This window comes from Strix uralensis, chromosome 3 (genome assembly GCF_047716275.1).
Source record: "Strix uralensis isolate ZFMK-TIS-50842 chromosome 3, bStrUra1, whole genome shotgun sequence".
Taxonomy (NCBI): domain Eukaryota; kingdom Metazoa; phylum Chordata; class Aves; order Strigiformes; family Strigidae; genus Strix; species Strix uralensis.
This window is the reverse complement of record NC_133974.1, coordinates 98,690,501-98,711,087: the sequence shown is the minus strand read 5'-3', so window position 1 is coordinate 98,711,087 and position 20,587 is coordinate 98,690,501. Positions and strand designations below refer to the sequence as shown.

General features: G+C 35.9%; 1 protein-coding gene across 3 annotated transcripts in view; it reads left to right on the top strand.

Annotated features, from left to right (window-relative positions):
* Window positions 1-20,587, top strand: part of PRKCE (protein kinase C epsilon) — a 298,545-nt gene that overhangs the window by 105,126 nt on the left and 172,832 nt on the right. The gene's annotated exons all lie outside the window — the stretch shown is intronic.

The following is a 20,587-nucleotide window of genomic DNA, read 5'->3' as shown; positions in this document are numbered from 1 at the left end:
TCTGCACTGAGAGGGAGGGTGAGTAACTACTTATTTTAGCAATTTTTTGTCTGGCCCACATACTGAAAAGAAATGCTAAATAAACTGTTTATCACGTAGAAGGTGATGTTCTTAAAAGTTAGGATTTAAATTTTTCTGTTAAAATCTGAACATTCCCATATTGTGCTTCTGAAAGCAGTTCAGCAAAATACTTTAGCATGCTTTGCTGATGTGGACATAGGAAGAGAGGGCGAACACAGCTCTTAAAATAAGTTTTTAAAATTCTCCATTTCAAACTGTATAACCAGTATTTCCATTACACTTGTGATTCAGGTCTTTACACTCTCTATGCCAAAACTGATCTGCAGGGTTATTTACCTTCTGTAGATTTACTTTATTTAAAATGGCTCTGTGCGTTCAGAGTAAATACATATTTGTGTTTCCCATGAATGGAAACAGCTGTGTCAGTGGAAACTTCCCAAATGGATATGCACTAAGGTATCCATTCACAGGCTAAAATAACTGCAACAGTTAATCAGTAAAGTTCTATTTATAAAAATATTTATTTATAATTTTAATACTTTTACTGGAGTTTTTAAGTGTTGACAAATAATAACTGCCCACTCAGAACTTTAAGGGATATTTTAAAAACAAATCCCTTTGGTCAAACAACAAATGGAGCTTCTGTGGACCTGACACAGCATCTGGTAGTATTAGTTGAAATTTTTTGCTTAACTTCATTGAGCCATGTACTGTACCATATGCAAGCACATAGGATCTTTAAGCGTTTCTGATAACTTGCTTTTGGGAGACCAGATCAAAATAAGGGTGATTGTTGTTGTTACTCTGCCAGAATATTTTTGTTATACTTGCAGAGCATGTAATCAATCAATTCTGTTATTAACCAAACACCTGGTGACTTCACATTATATATGCAGTTATAAGAAAAACAAAGTTTGTAGTAGACAGGTGTTTGCAAGAAGTAATTAGCTGGGAAAGATCTGTCATATTTATTCTCTGTTACTCTGCAAACTGGATCTAATGATTGCATGGCTTCTTAGTCTTGCATCTTCAACTTCTGCCAGGACTATGGAGAAGGATATGTCTCTTCATCAGTCTTTCAATGAACAGGAGACTCTATAAAGAAATGCTGGTTTATTCATTTCTTCAGTGTTGTTTGTTGTCCGAGGTCATATTGATTTTCTATATTAATTCAGTGTTGCTGTAGCGTATGAATTATTTCTAGGTTGAAGTGCACTCATTGACTGTTTTATTGACATGCTTTGGCAGTGGTTTTTCGTCTATTTTAGTGCTTATAGAGTTTTGTGAGTGAAGTTTTTTGAACGATTTCAGAAATACTTAAGAGCTCCTGTGTAGCTGATCAAGATCCAAATGCAGGCTGAAAGTTTAAAACATAACTATATGATGACACAATGATTGAATTTATAAACTGGAATAACAGATGGCCATCAAGTGGGTAAGAGAGGTAAATTGCCTGAGGAATGATTAAAAATATTTTCAACAAAGTCAGTTTTACATAGACTGAAAGACAGATGCTACTATATTTAAAAGCTTGTGACCTCCCTGCTGCGTTTGTCATTGTAGATTTCTTCTTTCTTTGGAATTATTGGTTTATGTGTGACACAAATGTATACAGTTACTTATGGTAGCTTTCTACCAACTTACAAATTAAGTTACCATTTGCAATATGTCAGTATTAAATCAACTGCAAGATGACTTCAGAATGACCTTGACACATTAGTTTTTCTTAACTGTATTTATTATAGGTAACATAATAAAAATCCAAGAACTATTCAAAAATCTTTTTCTATGTACTATGTCTAATCAATTGTAATGATTATTTATCATTTTTAGATGTCCCCATTTGCATTATGCAATTGTTTTTCTAGATAATTACAGATTCCCCATTTTAGAGCAGGCAGTTGAATTGCAGTAAAACACCACAGCTCATACTGGAGGTGGTAGGTACTGCAGAAAGCAGCCTCCTGGAGGTTCTTGGTTATGTCTACAAGTTATGTAGTTACAGAGGATTACATCTTCTAATACATTCATCTTCAGATTCATCTGCTCACAAGATACTTTAGTTTCACAGGATGAAGAACTTAAGGTGATATTTAATAATAAAACTTGCCAGATGAAGTCATGGCAGTATTTTGTGAACGCAAAACATTTTGTTTAGGTTGATTATTAGGTCTTTTGCATTGAAATATCCAACAAAGAAGTCCTTAGACTTCTGACTACATCAGGTTATGTACTTAACATTTATGTCAAAATATATGAGTTTAGAACAGGTTTCTTTTTACTTGCATGCTCTCAATTTTGCAAATAAAATTATTGCTGATTGGCATATGTTATGGCAGGAGAAAGGAAAATACTATCAGTAGAAGCAGGGTATGCTGCTTAATGTCATTTTTGTGTCTCATACTTGGTAAGTCTATGACATAGATATAGCTTGTTAATCAGAACATCCACAGGATTTGTTCCAGGCATCCAACTTTGATAGAATCAATACAGCAAGAAAAATTGTATTTCTGGTCCATGTTGCAGCATCGTTTTGCAAAGATCTGTTAGCGGAAAATACTCCATGGATTGAAAGCTGTCTCTTCAATTCTGAATGTATCCATTTGTCAGAGCTTTTGTTCCTTAGACTATTTTGTAGTTGTCGTCGTCATCATCATTAATTATGCTTCTTACGCTGTAAGGGCCCAGAAAATGAGATCTGCTTGTGCTAGGCACTGTCTGAACAGAGAACAGCAGAAGGTGCTTACACAGGAATCTTAATGTCTAAATGACTTGCATCCAGGAGCTAGTCTTTTTGCTTGGTTGTTTCAGGAATTTGTGTTAGTGAAGAGTGGTGTTTTCTTTCACTAATGTCTTCTATTGCAAATACAACTTTGACAGATTGGGTGATGTTTGATTTTTTTTTTTTTTTATTATTATTATTATTTCTGATTGTTGCTGTTTTGGGATGTTCATGGTGCTGTTGAAAGATTCATCAGGCAGACCATGAAGTAGTTTCTGATAGCCATCAGCTGCTGACCCTGGGTTGTTGAACAGGCTGTGAAAGAATGCTTCCTTTCAGACTTTGTAGTATATGACTAGATATATAAACCTCAGCTGAATATTCTTCCAGTAGGTGGAGAGCAGCTCACCTCTTTCTAGAAACATTTCACAGTTTTTTAGGAAGTACAAATTGTTCATTATTCCCATGGATACATCTCTTCCATCAGGATGTATCTCTAGCCCACCTTTGCTATTCCTCCTGGCAGTAGCATCACTTTCTTAAAGAAAGTTTCAAGTTAATCACCAGCTTGTCATTGCGAATAATTGCATTTTAAGATTTTAACACAGGAGTCAGCCTTCTTTATTGTATTAGTTTTGTCTGTGCTGGTTTAACCACTTGTTTACAAGATTACCTCTTTTCTAGATTGATTGTTTTTTAAATGAGAATGGATGGAGAACCTATTGTATAATGTCCCATGTGTTATGGTAAACACATGGAAAAGAAGATTCCTGGAGTCCCTTAATAGCTTTGCTGCAGAGTCCTTCCTATAACTTATTTTGCAAGCCAAAATTTGATTGAGCATTCAACACAGACATCCTTACCTTCCTCTGTATTTTAATGTCTAAGAGGAAGCTGATGTGTTGGAAGTGGTTTAGGAAGAGCCATATAGAGTCAGGGGAGAGGCAAAGGTGGAGTCAGAGTGCGCTGCCCTCGGGGGGGCCCCAACATGCCTCTGCAGCTTCTCCAGAGCTGTAGGTAGAGTGGAAAGGATCTGCATGAATGGATCTTTTGCAGCATTGGGGCAGGGATAAAATGTAAAGTATCTGTGAAAGAAGGATGCTGCTTGATGCCTGGGAAGCTGTTTACCAAGACTCAGCAAGCCATATGAACATTAGATTTTTAGACTCAATGCTGGCGATTTTTCTGGGAGTTAAAGTAGTCTAAAACTAACTGAACAGGACAGTGCTGAACTGGCAGTGCTAACTGGATCAGTCACTTGACTAAGGTAGGTTTATGAGTTAGAGCCCTTTCACAAATATAGCTCCCCCTGAAAGTTCTCAGGAATATTGTGTGCTCAGGGAGATGGGTTTGAAGTGTCCCTATTGTAAAGCTTTTCTCCCTTCCCAGTGTAAAGCAAAATACCCATTCAGAGAATGTAAGCACACATTTGTTGCTCTGCTCTGTTCAGTCTCAGTAAGGAGGACCCTGCTTCTTCTAAAGGCCTAATCTCACATTTTTATTCGTAACTTGGGTAAGGATAGGATACTACACTAGCTTTTTGGTTTTCCTTCTGTAGTCTTCCTTCCTTTAACAGAACAACAGCAAGCAGTAGTGTGTGAGCCAACTTCAACTGTAACCAGAATCTTTGTTTTCAAAACTCATTATGCAGTATCAACTGAGAACCTATTTCCTTTGAAGCTTTGGTTTTATGTAGGTAGGGTTCTGGGGATTATTTTTTCCCCATTCAGCTTTTCATTTCTTCAGTACCAAAAGATCAGCACTCATTCAAATTGCAAGTGAGGAAAAAGGGTAATATCAAAGAAATAAAAGAAGCTTAAACTGATTTGCAAAGTTTTCTCCTTCTGCTATGCTTTCATTTTCTCTTAGGAGGAGTAATTCAGAACTGTTACTAATATGTATTTTCTTTTGGGTCTTATTTGGTTTAATCTTAAAATACCTCTGTGCTGAAGTGTGGTTGCTTATTACAAATTTTTCTAGGTTTCTTTCTTTCTCTTCTTGGAACTATTCATCTATTTTATGACTGTGTTTACAACTGGAAGAAATCTTTGCCCATCCAGATCTTGAGTTTTTAGTTTGTTTACTAAAAAATAAAAAAACACAAGAAACAAATGAAACAAAAATCCAACCCAACACCCCACCCACAAGCACTGCATTTATACTAATATGGAAACTTGAAGGTTATGATGCTCAGCCAGACAACTTTGGCATACCTCAAATGAACAACTTCAAATAAATCTCTTGTTTTCCCAAAAATCTTTTACAGTAAGTTAATGTCGGTAGTTATCTGTCATTCATCTGACTAATGTGCATATTTCCTTGTTGGTGTGGTAGGTGATGTGTTTCTTCTGAGACAAAACTTCACCTGTTGGTAGCATGGCATCTGAAAGCAGACATTTCTGTGTTGTTACCCAAATGACAATAACTGGAAAGCCTTAGAGGAAGAGCTATGAAATAATAGTGTGAGAGTCCATATTAAGTTCTTTGCTCTTGCAAGTTAACACTGACTTCAGTAATGGCGAGGCATTTGTTTGCAAAAATGAACCTTGCAGACTAACTGTTCAAACCCAAAATTCTTTTAAAGGTATGAGTGCAAGCACAAATCAGCACTTGGTGACAGTTCAGTGACAATGCATGATCCTTTTAAACTGCATTGCTCAGTGAAGAGGTTTTCCAAAGGGGGCTTATGTAATTTTGACTTTGTGTGGCAAATGCCTTCGTAACGAACATCTCTCCATGGATTTATAGCCATCCCTTGGATTGTATCCAGTTAGCTGATTGAACATCTGGTAAGCATTGTGTGTTTGTAATAAGCCCTTACTGTATAAAGATGGCTCAAGTTTTTCAGGCAAAGATCGATGACCTTTTCTTGGCAGGCTTCTAGCTGTTTGCCAAAACAAGTGCTTCGCAGGGAGCAAGACACTGGTAGAAGATTTGGTTTGAAGGCGCCTTTGTATTGTACTGTAAGAGTTTGTACTTGTTTAAGGAAAATTGCATTAGACTGAAATAGAAAAGTAATGAAACTCATATACATACCATGTTCCAAACTGATGTCCCTCTCTTCTCCATTTATGTAGTAAAAGCTCTGATTTCCTTCCATATGTTGGGTTTTTTCCTAACAAAATTGTGCAAGGTCTTTAGAATAGACATGTTTAATTTTACCACTGTGTATGCCTAGTGTGTGTTTTGAAGAAAACTGGAGAAAACTCAAATTAAAAACAATAGTGGTGTTTTCATACGTAAATGAAACACAAACTAGCAATAAGGTTTGAAATAGAAATACATTTTTGGAAATCTGTATATGACTAGCTATTTCATAACAGAAGACGCAACATGAATTAATCCAGTGCTCATTGTATAGCATGATGTGATGTCAAAAATACTTAGAATATTATAGTTTATACATATTTGTTTTGTCATACTTCATAAAATACATAAACTATATTCTCTTATGACTTGTTCGTGCTTTGGTCTACACTTGAGTTGTTGCAGTAGTGTGCTCTGAATTGATCTCTCCCTCTTCACCCTTATGCTCCCCAAGAATAGTCGTCTGTTTATTGTTAGTATCATTGAGGAAAAAAGTCTTAGTATAGTCTATTTTGATTAATTGGTCAGGGGATGAATAGATGAGGTAATACATACATTAAAGAAAGGTCTATCCATGTTCCTGGCCATTCCAAGTACCAGTGAGTTTGTGAAAACTTTGGGAGTGTTAATGTCTTTTGTGAACATTATTAACCAAATGTTTATTGCCTTCAACATAGCCTAAAAATCTACTTCTGTTTTTAAAATACAAGTTCTATAGTAGTGTAAACAGTTGAAATCTCAAAAACTATCTATTTTTTGAGTATAGTCTTGAAAGGTTAAATATTGGAGTACAGCTGGAAACAGAAGTCAATTTAGGAAAGTTCTTTCTTAGTAGAGGCTCAAAATCTGCATACAGTTGACTATTTATTCCATGAATCCATTGAAAACAAGCATTAAAAAGTGTTGTAATATATTAAGTAAAGGTAAATAATTATTTAAAAGAATCAATCATTTAACTGAAAAGCACCATTGTTATTTCTTAGGTAAAAGCCTGAATTTTCAAACTCTTAGAATTTTAAAAATAATAAGCAGATGTTCTATAAAGATAGCCCCATTACCTGTGCTTTTTTTGCCACAGGATCTTAAGTCATTTCAGTCTTTTGCACTTTTCATTTAGGAAGAGTGAACAATGTTAAAAACCTGTGGTGCATAATACAGAGTTTCAGTAAAGATAAAATGAAACATTTGAGAAAAGTTAATACATTATATATTTAGCAAATCAGCAAAGTTTATACTTGCTGTTACTTTTGTTTTGAGGCAATGATCATGCAGTACAGTAAGTGTCCTAATAATTAGAGATTAAAGTTAGAGTAATAAAGAACACTACCTATGGGCAGCCCTTGTCTTTAGTGAATGTGGCCATCATTAAGAGAGACTCTTGGACTGTTTTACTACTGGACATGTGGTACTGTTAAATATCTGTGTTTATGCCTCGCAGTGGTAAGCCATTTTTTATAGTGTTGGAGAATAAAGCAAACCATAATCTCAGTATTTTATAAGTGAGTATTACTAGCTGAAGTAAATACATAGCTAAAAATATTTCACTACAGAAGTAGGTAAAAAGAGCTGCATACAAAAGTGCAGTAGTTCTGTTGGTCAGGAACTTTGTTGGCAGATTTTGAAGGTTACACTTATATAGTCAGAAACTTTTTTTTTAACAGCAGCTGTGCTCGTAATTTGGTAGACCTTCAGTCTGTGATACATCTTTAAGGCATATTAACTAAATCTGTGGATTGTGCAACACAAAAAAAGAAGGAATGCGTTATCCCAAACTATAATAGTGTGAGTTTGTGTTTGGTTTTTTTCATTTAAAGATTTTGCTAATCATAACATGTTCTTGGAAATGCCTCTGCAAAGGCATCTGCAGTGTTAATACTGTATTAATTCTTGTGGCACTCTCAGAATACAGTATGGTTTGAGAGACTTGCTAACATTGCTTCTCCTTCCACCAGCCCTCTCACCACTGCCTCACCTTCACGCAGATACAGTTTGGCTGAAAGAAGAGAAATACTCTGGTAAACTGTTGTGCATAGTAGGAGTTACCTCTGAAATAATGAGGTAGAGCAGTTCTTTTTCCATAGGTACCTCTATCTGTCCTCGAGAATTTACTCTTTCCTTTTCTCCACTAGAGCCTCTTCACGGTCGCTTTGTACCTGTGGGAGTAAAAATTGTTTTGCTGCTATAAAAGGCAGTCTCTGGACATAAAAATAACAGAGTAGAGCATGTGTGTATTACTTGCAAGTTAGAGTTTTTAAAAGAAAGCTTCAAAGAAAGCAAGATGCAAGTCCAAAAGGGAAGATCGACCCCTTTCATCATTCCTCTGGATTTTCAGAAGGGCTATACTAAGGAAAGTATCACAATCTGAGATAGATACTTCAATTTAAACGGTGCCTAGTCATTTGGGGTTTTTTGATGGTGTGACTTTTAGCTTGCTTTCATTATTTCTGCCATATTTCTTTAATGTATTCTTCCAAAAAAGTGAATTATATATGATATCAGGAATAATGTAAAATACAGATTTTAATCTGCAGTAGCAGCTTTAGCAAACAAGCTGCCTGATATGTTGGACTTTCAGCTATTGCATGCATTACAGATCCTTGATTTCTGTTATATTAAGACTAGAGTATATTTCTCAGAAATTATATTTCTGTAACACACATTAAACCACTAATAAATAGTGAAACAGTATCAGAATCTAGGGCAAAATACTCAGCCTGAATAAATCTGGGGAGTTTCAATAACTCCAGTTTGCACCAGTGGCGCGCCTTCCTCCAAGATAGAACAGATAGAAAGTATCTTTTATATTACAGTGTTGCAAAGGAACGCTGAGAAATACGCCCTTTGTAGTTAATTCTCTGTTTGTAATTCCTAGATCAATACCAGGAAACTGGATCTTTGCAGTTAATTCCTAGGCATGTGCTTTTCATCTTTATTAGACTCTGTGTTTTCAAAAAATCCTTGATACTGCATTTTTTAACTTCATCCCATCATCTTGGAAGTCTGCTCTGCTGTGAATGATGCTATTTAAAGGAAACATCTTCCATGCATTTCATGAATTTTCCATAGTAGATAAAAGTCATGCAGGGTATCAGTTCACCTCTGTCTAAAATGCTGGAAGCAGCTGTACTTTTCAGAGCAATGTAATTGTTTACATTTGCACAGCAATGTCATAAGGCAAGAAAGAACTAGAAAGAAAGAACGAACTTATTTTCCCATTTAGACTTCAGAAAAATGAAACTGTGTGAATATAATCACTTTCAGACTTTGGTCAGGGTGCTTGAAAATCTAGTCCGGCCCATATTAAAAATATGATGCGGTATTTAACTATTGTACGACAATGAACTGAAGCCATCCTGTTTTCTTTTTTGAAAGAGTGCCCATTTAACAGTACAGTTCTCCTGGTAATCCTGTGCAGGGACTTTATTTGTGGCTCAGTAAAAGTCGGATGACTACTGTGGGATTGTCTTTGCATCTGAAGAAAGTTTCATGTGCAGAGGTCAGAATATTAAGATCAGGTTTGACGCTTTGCCTCAGTGGCTGAGTTCTTAGTTTTACAAAAATAGTCCTGTGCATTTCAGTTGATTAAGGAAACAAGCAATGCTCCTCCATGTGTTCAATTATTATATTTAATATTATATTCAGAAGCAGAGTTCCCAAATGTTGCAGTGTTTTGTAAATGTCAGTGTGAGAATCACATAGAATACATGCTGAACAGAAGGAAAAAAGGAAGTTCTCACTAGCTGCAAATGAAGTAAGTAAAATTTAAATGGGGGGCAGTGGTGTGTGTTTTGTTTTTTAAACTATAGCAATTTGAGTTTCAGTGTCTGATTTACTTTGGTGTTAGAACAGCTTGTGAACTAAGTAAATTTTTATTTACTTTCAAATGCTTTAAAGTGTTCCTGAAGAGAAATAAAGTTACAATTTATAAAGACTTCTAAGGGGTTTTTTACAATTCATTTGTATACATTCCATAAGAACAGCAGATTTTGCTAATATCCTTGATGGCAGATGTTTGTTTTAGAGCACTCAGTTTTCATGTGTTCATAGTTTTTGGAGTGAATAGAAATATATAGTTATAATACTGAATGCACTTCAAGACTGGTGCAACTTTAGTACTTCAGGCAAGGTAATATTATAGCGCTTGATGTATGCAATGAAATCACTGATGAACCCATTTTATAATAATGTTTTTGAGGATAGGATTATCTGGTTAAACCCCATAACTGGAACAATTTGTACATCTGCCATCTTGTCTTTGGGCAAGATTCTTCTGTGTGTCAATAGACCGCTGGAAAATAGGAGTACATCTGCCTATTGTGTTGCAAGGCTAATATTAATAAGTGAAAGTTTTCTTTGAGAAGAAAGAGTTTAATAAAGACTGGAAAAGGAATTGAGATTTGGATTTATATCTTGTTTTCAGTCAACTACGTACTCTTCATTGAAAGCGTAGAAAATACACTGTGTGTGATGTAATGAACCTCCAGTTATTAAAATACAATTTATCCCTGTTTCAGAATCTTAAATGAACTTTTACTTTCGGGGGGTTTTTTTGTTGTTCTTTATGGATTCATTATTGTTAAACTCTTTTTGTTGGCTGTAGTTACTAAATTGTAATCAGGGGTCTTATTTCAAAACCCTTTGTCAGGACATTTTATTGAGTATAGTACCTTTGTGTACAAATGCAGGAGTTATTACTTCTTAGTTATACTTTCAAATTTGAGAGTGGCCACTTGAGCAAAACAGATTCTTCTCCCAATGTGCAGTGTTGTAGTGGATTTCAGAACTGATCTTAAACCAGCAAAACCAAGACAAACCAAAAGCTGAAGATTGTACTAATGACTTTCAGAATTTGAAGATTAAAAATCTTTAATGATCATTTGTTGTTTTTTGGGTTTGTTTTTTTTTTTTTTTTTCTTTTTTAAAACAAGGCTGTCATCCCTGGTCTTTATTATTAGACAGCATAAACTATGCATGCTCAGGGAGGGTCAGACATCTAACATGTATAAGATACGTTTTACTTCTTCATTTAGTCTTTGTGGGATATAATCAGTATCAGAAATAACATTTCTTGTTTTGTTAAGATACTGCTTTGGAGGGTTTGTTCATTTCAGAAGAAGGTATACATCACTAGCTGTTATTTAGCTGCTCCTAGGTAGATTAAGCATTTCTCCTATCTGTGCTTGAGTGTTTGACTAAGTCATGTAAGGAAATCATAGCTTGTTCTTCAAGTATTTTTCCTATTTTTTTGAGTGGGAGAAGGGGAGGGAGACCTCACATACTCACTAGTATCTTGTTTGATGTCTTCTCTGAAGGACTGTGTGCTCACAGACTTTCCTCCTCAGATATCCAAGCCATTTGGTATATTAGGATGTGATTCAGCTTTTCATGTTTCTGTTTCCTTGCAGCGCCACAGTCTTCATTATTTACAGATTTCTAACTCTGTATTGCTCCAGAAAGGCTGACTTGGGATATGAGCTATCAAATAGCATGGGGCTATGTTTCTGTATTCTTTTCAGGCTTATCACCCATTTCCTGGGCCTCAGCAGCAGTCTGTGGAACTCTCGTCACCAACTGGACAGATGACTTGAGTTGTGGGGAACACTGTTTCCTTACAAACTGAAAATGGTGACTCAGTGAAAGATTCGGAGTAGGAAATACAAACATCTTTCTTCTGTGCCAATTTAGCTACACATAACAAACTATAGAAGGTATTGGAAAGTGTTTTGTTTCATTGCTACAGCCTTTGAAGAAAGACTTTAAGAATCCTGTATCATTTGCAAATAACCTTGTGAAAAGCTGATGCAGCTAATACTGTCCAATACATTCTACACTAGTCTCTCTGCAGTGTTAATATTTTTTTCTAGGGAACAAGACTCCCAATTCCTAATTTAATATATAGTAAGAGTAGTGGAAGCAGTTTCCCTTTACTGTGTGTATGGCAGACATACAGGCTATAAAAGTTGAGTTTGAGAACTTCCATCTTTTTTTTATTTCTTTGCCCAAACTCTTTTAACCATATAAAATATCAAAATGGAATTATTTTGTTAAGAAATTATTTTTTCGAGTTACGAATACCATATGCTGCTCAAATCACAGCTATCATCTCTCAGAGCTGTATTTACGTAATAGTTTGAGTGATTCCTTCTAGCAATACTGCTACTGCTAACATTAGCAGCATTGAAGAACTGCATAAAAGACTTTAAAAGTGATTTGGATTTGCTATAGCACAGGTGAAACTGAAAATTATTGCAAAATTTCTTTGGATAACATCAGGCATGCAGAATTTCTTCTGTGTTTGTAATGAGGCCATCCGAGTTGCACTGGAACAATTTTACATCAATAAGAGATTTGGAAGACTACATGGAAAGAATCCAACCTTCCAGTTTCATACATACACTAGAAAGACTAAGAAAAGAATCTGCTGTTAAACATCTGGAATCTGTTTCTTCAGTTTGCTGGTATTGATGTTGAGTTTTCTTTTTATTCATTCTTCTCGTCTCTATTCCTGGGAGAAGTGCTATTGGGGTTTTTAATTAGTTAGAAAATTGAAGTTTCTGTTAAGGATTACTCAGAATAAAGTTAAATAATGGTGTTCCTAAATTCAGTAGGATCTAAATTTTATTACTGGTTTCCTATTTTTATAGCATCCAACTAAATCTTTTCCTTCTTTTCCCTTCTAGTCTTTCTTCCTCAAGTAACAGTTGAGGACTGACTTCATAGGTTGGTATACATTAATCACAGATAAGCTGAAAATGAATTATGTTGTTAAAGATTAGGTAATTCCAGTTTGAAATTATTCTCTTAGTGTTCTTAATACCAGTATCCTTTTTGGAAATTACTGTTACTTTTTTGTAGCTATGTAATCAATAATATTTCAGAAGGTTGTTTTCTAAGAAACAGGCACAAAACCTCAGCAATTGTGAAGAAAGAGATTTTTAATTTTTCTTTTTTTTAAAGACATCAGCTTGTTTTCTTTTTTCACTTGGTTAGTGCCTATTCTTGGTAGCTCATTCTAGAGAACCCAATGGAAAAGTTGCGGCAATTAAGCAAATGGTCTCTTGAGGCAAATATCTCTCCACAGAAAGTAATGTGGAACCAAAGCTTTTCTCTATTTGTTCCTTAACCTCCCTGGGGTGTAGCCACCTATCTCCTTTAGGTTCATGTGAAAATCCTGCCTGGTATCTGTCTCTGTAGGCACTAAAGCTTTAATCTCTCCCATGGTTCTTTGTATGGGGTTTGATTATGCACAGCTCTCGGCACCAGTGCACAGGAGTAGTGTCTTCTCTTGCTCTGAATGTTAAACCAAACAAAGCTTGTTTTATGCCTTGTCACAATGGGAGGAAGAAAGCAGATGACCATTAATTGCATTGTTTGAATTTGGAGCTAAAAATCAAAGTCAGATGCCTTTTTCTCCTTGTTACTGTATGGTTGGATTGAATTCATTATCTTGCTGACTGGCCTGTAACTCCTTCCCTTGCTTCCTGCTGAGCTGCTTATCCCGGCCCGAAGTGCGTTGCTTCCCCTTCCACTTCCTGCCAGCTTCGTCTCCAGAAGCACAGACAGGCCAAAGTCTGAGGTCCCTCCACCGGCAAAACTAATTCTTACTTGGATATCGTATTTGGAGCTGTAATTTCCTGTAAATCCTTCCTTGCCGAGATCTTTAAAGCTTGCTATAGTTAGGATAAGTAAAAGCAGTTACAGAGATGACAGAATCGGTTGAACAGCAGAGTGGATTTTCCTCTTTGATTTGTCTTGGAAAGGCTACTGAAATATGTAATTGTTGTGGGGCAAAGTCACTATTTTGGTGTGGTAGAGAAACGGTGGCTGTCTGTTATTTCGAGTTCATTCTTAGCAGGAAAAAAAATCATTGCAAATTGTAATATTTGTGTTTACAAGTATTACAGGTTTTAGGGGTAAATCAGCCTGCCTTTATATAGCAATAATGAGGCATGGAGCTGCCAATCCAAAACACCACTTCTTGTACATTTTGCATTTGAGAAGATAAAGAGAATTCATAGGAAAAACAGAATAAATAGGAGATACTGTTATTAAAAGACCATTCAGATTACAAAACCAAAATTAATCTTACCGTCAAAAAGATGAAAAAATTTAAACTAAACTGTTTCCATCAGTCAAAAGAACATATATATGTGTATTTTTGTATTTAAAGAAATAATTTATAAATGAAAAGCGACTTGTGAGTGCCTGGAAAATCTTAGTGTTTGATATGTTGCATCAGAAAAACAAGGAGTTCCATCATGGTTTTATTAAATACATTAATAATAATGGTTGTAAGAGTATTAATGTATTTATTTATATTGATTTAGTATGTATCCTTTTTATGTTCAAATGACCAAGTCACTTACAGTTTTAATTCTAGATTATCATTGTGCCTGTCTGAAATCTTCTTAGGGATGATAAATTATATCACTTAACTGAAAGATGATAGAGTACACAAAATAGCCTGTTACTAATTTTGTTGGCTTTAAGTTGTCTTGTCAGTGCTACCTGTTGCACTGTGTTGTGGTTTCACCTAAATATCAGTGCTCATCTCGGATCTTCATTTTGTACCTAGTTTCCCCAACCACATTTATCTTCATTTGAATGAAGAAAACCTAAGCAACTTATGTCTGTTGTGTTTCCATCACAGTTGGTGGCAAACCTCCAAAAAGAGCACTTTCTTTCTTTGATGTTGTTAAGTCTGAGATGGATACATCTCAGTATTTAAATCCCTTGCCGAAGAACAGCAGTTTTGTAAGACTGGGTTATTTGCTTTTACTTCCTGTTTCTGCTTATGGCCTAGAGGTAATTTTTATATTCCTTGTGGCAAAAGCCCAGAAATAGCTATTTGAAAACTAAATAAAAAGCCAAAAGGGAAAACAGAAGATGTTTAAGAGTTTCTGCAAGTAAGGAGTATGAAAAGCATGCTAAAATTTAAGCAGCAACTGACTATGCAGCAAAGCATAATGTAGGGAGTTTTCAGTGTTTCATCAACATCTCTTATCTGAGGTATGAAAAAAGTTGCAGGGCAGTAGTATTTATTTTTATATAAAATATTATATAAACCCTAATCTTGATACCGTGATCTTATTCCTTCTGCTGGTATAATTGATGTCCTTTATATGGAAAACAGTGGAGATTTCCTGTATATGGTAATAATCGCATTTACATGGTATTTCTTATCATCATAGGACACTTATATGTTGCATAAGCTTTACAATATCTTTAGAAGATGCATTTTTACATGGAGAAACAGAGATGCTGCCAGACTGGGAGGATTATAGGCTAGCGGGTTGGTCAGTGAATACAGGATTCAGGAAGCTGCCGCAACAAAAAAGTATTTGTGACTTTGGACAAATCATCAATTTACCACACATCTCAATTCTCTGTGTGTGAACAGTTATTAAGTAGGACTGCCAGGGATAAAATACATGGAAAACTGAAGCAAGCAAATAGGGCTGCAAAGAAACTGGAGCACATTAGAGATGAGATTAATTCTGATGATGCCCAAGGTACTAGCCTAAACTCAGACAGTTGGGCATTGTGAGGAAAAAAGCTATATAAAACGAATAGGTACTTGTATGTTTGATGCTATGTGATGGTAGCCTTTTAAATCCTTTTTGTTAACAAGAAAGTGTTTTTCTGATTCTAGAGGAAAATATCGCTAGAAATGTTAATATTTCTGGGTTTTGTTTGTTTGGGTTTTTTTCAATGCAGTACATAAGAGCATCCAGCTAGTAGCAAGTGCTTTACTTTTCACTTTAGGCCATCTAACTATGGAAGATTACAAGGCAGAGTTGCTTTCTGGAAGCTGGGCACTGGAGCTTGAGTTGAGCTCCCTAAAGGAGGGCTAACAGCTATATGCTCCCTATTATATTCTCAAACCAAAACTTCTGAATAAAGTACAATAACTTTAAAATATTAATTTCTGAATCACATACATAGATGAAGGAAATGCATCAAATTGTTCTGTCAGGTTAGAAGAAAAGTGATTGGTGCAGATTCTGGTTTGCTCTACTTCCCTAACCTGTCAGCTGCTGATGAAGGCTGAGACAAAGATCTGGTGTGCAGGTTTTCTCCCATAGGATCAGCACTAGGCAGTCTTTTTAGTGTTTCCATTAACACGTTGTCACTTCAGAGATGTGTTAGAACCCACAGTATGCTTCACCTGTGACCTCCTTGAGAAGAAAATGAAGTTTGGGATATAAAGTCATGCAGTAATATTGACATGAAAGTGATTCATTTTAAAGCTATTGAATTACGACTAAATCTCTTTTCGGGATCCAGCGCTGTGATCCTTATTGACGCAGGACAAGTGGGGATTGCTAATGTGCAGGTTGCACATGTGCAGGTCCTTTATCCTATGTCTCACCTGTGTGACACAAAAAAAGAAAAAGCAGCAGGTTAATGAAAGGACGCTAATTAGTGGGTTTTTTAAATAAAATGTTCCATGTTGCTGATTGAGTGTAGAGTGTCAAAATAGCTCCCTCTTGCCAAGTTTTTTATCCTTATGCCAGTCACTGTAGTGTAATATACGGACAGTGCAATTTCCTCACTGTGTTACTTGAAAACTCTTGGAAGAAGAGAGCAGTTGATTATGAAAATAGCTGAAACATCCTTTCAAGCTGCAGAAGGTCATGTTTGAAATAGGCAGCATGTATGCTTTTAAGGAGGTTGAAGGGTGATTCTGCGGGTCCTTCCTGGACTGCTCCTTAACTCCTTTTGTGAGAGAACTTCAGATGATTAGGATTCATCCATGACACGTTGTTAGAATATAATGTATTTATAAAAGAAAGCAACAAGAAGTTGCTTTAGATGATGGAATAATTACTTTTAAGGGAAGGTCCTTGGAGGGGTTGGTTTTGCTCTTGTTATTCAGAATTCATACACCATTAATGTTTTGTTCAAAGTATTTCAACACAGTGCTTTTACCTGAACAAAGTTGCATTCGTTAATAGTACAGAGAATGGATTTTGATTTGTAATTGATTAACTGTCTTAATGTGTTTGCATCAATTGAAAAATGCACTTAGCACAAGCAAAAGCACAATATTGCTCCAAGTAATTTTCCAGCCCTTTGTGTTTCAGTGGCTGGATGGCATTTAAGGTAACTGTGCAATGTAACGGATGCTGATTTCATCCTATATTGCTGTCATGGTAATGACTAATAGTGCTGATAAAAGGCAGTTGAGCATTTGCCTAGGGCATGGAAAACTGACCCTCTAGGGTGACCTGTACCATGATGTCAGTGTTGTTTGCAATGCATGGATTCCATCACGGCTCTGTGTTTGTCCCATCTTTAGATAGTCCTTGCTTTATGCAGAAATCCTCTATTCGGATTTACAGTGAAAATCTTGTATCTGTGGTGGTGTTTTGCTGTGTTAAATTATAATCAGTACTATAGACGAAAGCAAAATCTAAAAGTTTTAAAATGAATCTCCTTCTGCTTTTGATATTGAGGGAATACTTGGGTGGCCTGTGTGAAATCAGTTGGTGGTCTAGCTCTAATTCCTCATGGATACATCAAAAACAAACAGAAAAATCCCCATCGTTATAAACAACACCCTTGCTGATACATTCAACATGCAACAAGAACTGGGCTGTGGAGGAATGAAATCCTCTGTGACCTTTAGATACAATTTCTGGAATACCGTCCATATTGGTAGAGAAAATTGCGTACTGTTCACAATGTCATTTTGTTACTGGACTTTAGAATCAGTGCATGGATATAGTTTAAGGAGGGAGCTCCATCCACTGTTTGCTCATTTCTGAGCAATTAGAAGAAATTAGACATAGGAAGTTGTATTTGGATACTTACTCAATTCCTTGAAAAGTAATTTCACTGTGTCTTACCTTTAGGCATGCAATATACTTAAGTCCTACAAGATTTCTTGCCTTAGCCCTTACTAATTCACTAACAATTCGTAATCTTATGTGATTTGTGATTCTGCGTATGAGGTTGTATTTTTGCAGTTCAGAGTGCTCTTCTCTGTCAGTTGAAAGAAGGAAAAGGAGCGAATGTAGCACAGAACTCCACTCACTAACATTGTCTCCTGTTGGGTGTGGCCGAGGAAATCCACATACTGGTTGATGGGAGCCAAATAAATAAATTAGCTTCTTGGTGAGATACTTGAAAACTCTCATACACAGCACCGTTAGATTTTGACCAACTACATATAAATGGAGAAAGTATATTATTTGTGATTATTTATTACTGATATCTGGAGATAAGCCTGTCACTGTCTTGCACTATGAAATACGTTCTTTAAGGAACAACAATTATGTCATATGCAATGTGATCATTTTTATTTTGCTTATATCTGTCTGTAATGACTTTTTAAAAAATTATGTAAGAAAAAATAGACTTTTATTATTACTGTTAAGTTATTGCTTAAATTAACTTGGATGTGAATAAGACAGCATATAATTTATAAACCTTGAGCCCCTAGATGCTGTGTGAAACTTACTAATTTGCCAGGTACTCAGAAGGGGTATGTTAGGGCTGCATCAGTGTTGTTGTAGCCACCTATTTTATGACTTGTTAAATAAGCTTTATATGTACAGAAAGGTGTTAATAAACTCTACAAATGGCTATCTTATACCAGCGTTTCTTAGCAGAATTCCATGGGCATGAGGGTCTTTAGAAGTTATAACTCATTTCTCTAATTCCAAATGGTAATATTAATAATTTTATCTGCCTGTGGAATTTTAAAGTCGTTTATGTTACTTGGTTTACATGTGGATCTCTCTCTAGGTATGCTTATAGTTAATTTTTTTCAGTATGATTTTGTTTATTGAGAAATGGTATTGCATAAGCAAACACTATACTACGTGTACTTAGATGTTGGTATACTTTTCCAGAAAAGGCAGAAATGATAGATAGTAGAATTGGTAGATTGTATAAAATAGACTGAAGACTGAAGAAAGGTAACAAAGAAAGCATGACTTTTCTAATGTGGAATAATCTGGGTCTTGTACGTATGAAGTTTCAGAAACTGCAGAATAATGTGAGTAATACTGTTTTGCATCTACATCCAGAGGCTGTTATTCTGTGGTCCCCATCTAAACCTGTTGAGGTGACTAGGAATGCATCAGGTGGCCTGATTTCAGTGTCTCCAACATTTCACGTTATTGGTGGTGCAGTTTTGAGAGGCACCTCTCTGGACAACTGTACACAAACAGCTGTGCAGTGTTAGTGGAGAACACTAAGTATTCACCCAAACCTTTGTATCTATCATTGTAAGAATGTTTCACAGTTTGCATTTGTGGAAGGTGAGGATTCTCTGTACTGCAGTAGTTTCCTGGTGCTGTATGCCCCTCTCATGTTTGACTGAGAGCCTTTCTGTCTCATCCTTTCATATGCAATAACGCTATAGCGCTCAGCTACTTGCTAAGCCTGATAACCCAATGGAGTTTTTTGTTGGAGGATGTTTTACTTTAAACAAACCATTCATGTTTCTGCTTCTGTTGCTTCCCAGTATTCTGCAAACCAGGAATCAGGAATGGGAGGTGCCCTAGCAGAGCAGTCATGCAGCCGAAAGGCTGCACGCTTCCTCCTCACTCTCGACAAAACCACTTTTATAAGCCCAGTGCAAGAAGTTCTAGAGTAGTTTGACTGACACCTTTCCCCGTTCATCTTCAGCAAGGATCACTGTGATGAAACTTAATAAAATTAATTATCAGCATGTTGCGGTGTTTTCTGTGTTTCCTGAAGAAATTCTCAATGGCAATAAAATTCAGCAGTAGTCAAAGTGGAAACGTAATGGTGTAAACATAATTGCATGCTTAATAGCAAATGCAGATCCTTTAAATGTTTACTCTTAAGTTGGCTTTCTCATTTTTACCTGTTTTCAGTTTCAGAATGTGTAATTTTGTTAGGCTTACGTTAAATTTCATACAGGAGCTGTAGATAAAACAATACTTTCTTGTCTCAATTATTTCTGTGCAGAACTCTCTTCCTTGTGGAATAAACTACAGAAGGGAATAGAAATGCTGAGAAAATCAGATCCAGGTGATGGAACTAAGTGCATTTATTTCAGATTATCATCCAAAGATGAGATTCAGGAGACACAGTATGAGGGAAGGGGACATCTGCAGGTGCATCTGGAGGAAACACTTGGATCCTGTGTGTTGTGCTCTGTTTTTACTAGGCTATTATTATTGGTCACTGAAAGGCAAGATGCCACAACTGGACAGGAAATTTTTTTTTTCTTTCTATAAGAGTTTTCTGACAAAAATATATCTTGCATAGAAACTTCTGAAAGTAATGCAGAGTTTTGTCAAAAATTTTATTTCCATCCCCTCCCAACCATTTTTCCAAAAGGGTTTTTGTCAATCTAAATAAATAAATAAATAAACAAATAAATTAGTGATCTTAACTAAACCTCCTTAAGTAACATGGGGCTTTTTAAACTGAATTTCATGTAAATAGTATTTCCACTCAGCTTTGCATTTCAACAAAATTACTTTAGAACAGCAACTTCCTGATTTTTTTTTGCTCTTCTAAATATACTCATAAAGGAGATCTGAAACACTTTATGCTCAGGTACATACTATTCAAAACCACTATGATGACAATTTGTTAAAATGTGAAGGATGGATTGAAAAAGAAGTGTTCCATGGAAAGTCCATGTTGTTTGGGTTGTTGCCTCTCATGAAGTTGGAAACAACTTCAAAGCTTTCTGTGTCCTCTCCTTCGTAATGAAGAAGATACTGTTCCTTCTGGGAACCTGTTTCAAATGTGATGGAGCAGAAGTGT